This window comes from Apodemus sylvaticus, chromosome 1 (assembly GCF_947179515.1).
Source record: "Apodemus sylvaticus chromosome 1, mApoSyl1.1, whole genome shotgun sequence".
In the NCBI taxonomy this organism is placed as follows: domain Eukaryota; kingdom Metazoa; phylum Chordata; class Mammalia; order Rodentia; family Muridae; genus Apodemus; species Apodemus sylvaticus.
The window spans coordinates 137,661,439-137,664,631 of NC_067472.1; the positions used below are offsets into that span (position 1 = coordinate 137,661,439).

A 3,193-nucleotide genomic window follows, 5' to 3' on the forward strand; every position below is an offset into this window, starting at 1 on the left:
ATATTTTAAAGCAAGTTAATTCCTGAAACAACTCTCTCCAAAATAAACAAGAATCATCAGTTTAACTTTTTAAAACAAGCAAACAGACAAAGGACACTCTGTTGTGGATTCTCCTCAGAGTTCTCGCAACCCAAATTTACATTCACGAAATATTTAAACTTATTACTATAGACATGAGAGACAATCTTTTACATCTGCTCTTTAGTTTACTGTGCTTTCATACGTCTCAGCAAAGACAATCTAATCATTTTCTACCATTTTCAAGTGTTAGCATAAGCTATCCTTGAACATAAAATCAGGAAAAAAATTGCAAACATTTCAAGACACTTTCAGAGGAAAGTCCACCATCATTTTTGAGATCCTAAATTATTCTTCAGAGACAGAATTGACATAGTCATCACCAATTTGGGGTCTTACATGGAAGTAATGTTTCTCATTTTTATATTAGCCAGTTTCATTTAAGGATTATCTCAAATTCCTGGGGCTGTTTTAACTGCCTCTTGTGCATTTAAGAAACATTAGTAAGTTTTGTTGCACATGTGCCACTAAATGGAAGACTTTTAGGAGTCCTCTTCTTCCACCCTGAGTTTTAGGAATTAAACTCATCTTGTCAAGATTTTCTGATAGAGATTTTTACCTACTGCACCAACAGTCCTGTAAGATGCTTTAATTGTTAAATATTAGTAAGTTAAGACATTAACATAATGTAAAATGTCTTAGAGGAGCAAAATTAAATGGCAACACCGATTGCGAGTTTAAATTGTTACAAATCTGAGTCTGTTCCCATGAATTTCTAGAAACAATTTACTCTCCAGGTATTCCCAAACACAGACACTAACACGATGGTGTTGGTATACTCTGCAGAAAGCACTGTTACCTTTCAATAGCACCTGTTCCCTCTGTAGAGACTAACTTCAAATGTTGCCATTGAAAACTACTGAGGGGCATGCGTTTGGCAACATGGAGAGGACGAGTTCTGGGCCAGGCTATGGAGCAGGTGAATGAGCTAAAGGAGAAAGGCAATAAGGCCCTGAGTGCTGGGAACCTTGATGATGCCTTACAGTGTTACTCTGAGGCCATTAAACTAGATCCCCCAGAAGCCTGTACTCTACAGCAATTGCTCTGCAGCCTACGTCAGGAAAGGAGACCACCAGAAGGCCTATGAGGACAGCTGTAAGACTGCTGGCTTGAAGCCTGACTGAGGCAAGGGTTATTCAAGAAAAGCAGCAGCCCTTGAGTTCCTAAACTGTTTTGAAGAAGCCAAACGAACCTAGGAAGAAGGTTTAAATCACGAAGCCATTAATCTCCAGCTTTAGGAGGACTTGCAGAACATGGAGGCCAGGTTGGCAGAGAGGAAATTCAACTTGCCTAATCTGTACTAGCAACCCAGATGTGCTCAAGACGTGCCAGCAGGAAGAGAAAATTATGAAGGAACAAGATCAACCCTGACTTGACTTTGGAGGAGAAGAACAAGGGGAATGAATTCTTCCAGAAAGGGGACTACCCCCAGGCCATGAAGCACTATACAGAAGCCATTAAAAGGAACCCAAGAGATGCCAAACTATAGAGCAACCGAGCTGCCAGTCTCACCAAGCTCCTGGAGTTTTACTCAAGGATTGGCACTCAAGGATTGTGAAGAGTGCATCCAGCTAGAGCCAACCTTCATCAAAGGTTATACACGGAAAGCAGCTGCTCTGGAGCCATGGACGACTATACACAAGCCATGGATGTCTTCCAAAAGGCATTAGACCTGGACTCCAGCTGTAAGGAAGCCGCAGATGGTTACCACTGTTGTATGATGACACATGATAGTCCTGAGGATGTGAAGCACGGGCCATGGCTGACCCTGTGGTGCAGCAGATGAGTGACTCAGCCATGAGGCTCATCCTGGAGTAGATGCAAAACGTCCTCCAGGCTCTGAGCAAACACTTAAAGAATCCTATAATAGTACAGAAGATACAGAAGCTGATGGATGTGGGCCTGATCCCAATTCGGTGATAACTTGTTTTCCCTCCCCCTCTTCCCTTTGCAGATGAGGAAAGGTGAGCTTGGACAGTGGTAAGCAGCACTGGGCAGAGAGGGGAGAAGAAAGGCTTATCTTTATTTTTATACATGCCTACAAGGAAGACAGACTCATTCAGTGCCTCCTCAAGCCCTCCCAGGACACACATGGTCTCTTCACTGCTGCCCTCAGTTCAAAGTATCCTTCCTGCCCACTCCAAGTCTCCCTGTCACTGTCTCAGCTGCTCCCCTATAGTTGCTTCTTTTTTTTCATTTGGGGCAGTGGGTATATACGGAGAGGGAAGGGTATTCCTACCTACCTAGGGTCCCAGCTGTCTTGTTCTTACCCACATCCCTTCTTAATAAAACACACGCCACTCAGGTGTGTTTTAAAAAACAAAGAAAAGGAAAAGAAGAAAGAAAGAAAGAAAGAAAGAAAGAAAGAAAGAAAGAAAGAAAGAAAGAAAGAAAGAAAGAAAGAAAGAAAGAAAGAAAGAAAGAAAAGAAAGAAAGAAAAGAAAGAAAGAAAGAAAAGAAAGAAAGAAAAGAAAGAAAGAAAAGGAAAGGAAAGGAAAGAAAAGAAAAGAAAAGAAAAGAAAAGGAAAGGAAAGAAAAGAAAAGGAAAAGAAAAAAGAAAAGGAAAAGAAAGGAAAGGAAAGAGGAACACTCCTTCACTGCTGGTGGGGCTGTAAGATGGTACAACCACTCTGGAAATCAGTCTGGCGGTTTCTAAGAAAACTGGACATGACACTTCCCGAGGACCCTGCTATACCTCTCCCGGGCATATAACCAGAGGATTCTCAGCATGCAATAAGGACACATGCTCCACTATGTTCATAGCAGCCCTATTTATAATAGCCAGAAGCTGGAAAGAACCCAGATATCCCTCAGTGGAGGAATGGATACAGAAAATGTGGTATAATTACACAATGGAATACTACTCAGCTATTAAAAACAATGAATTCATGAATTTTTTAGGCAAATGGATGGAACTGGAAATTATCATTTTAAGCAAGGTAACACAATCACAAAAGAATACACATGGAATGCAATCATTGATAAGTGGATATTAATTAGCCCTGAAGCTCTGAATACTGAAGATACAATTAGCATATCAAATGATTCTCATGAAGAAGGAAGCCTGGAAAGGCTTGATCCAGCATTGTAGGGGAGTAACAGGACAGAGAAAAGG

General features: G+C 41.2%; 1 pseudogene; it reads left to right on the top strand.

The window, feature by feature from the left end:
- Positions 1-946: 946 nt before the first annotated feature.
- On the top strand, positions 947-1,998 carry LOC127688096 (stress-induced-phosphoprotein 1-like; annotated as a pseudogene).
- Positions 1,999-3,193: the final 1,195 nt, after the last annotated feature.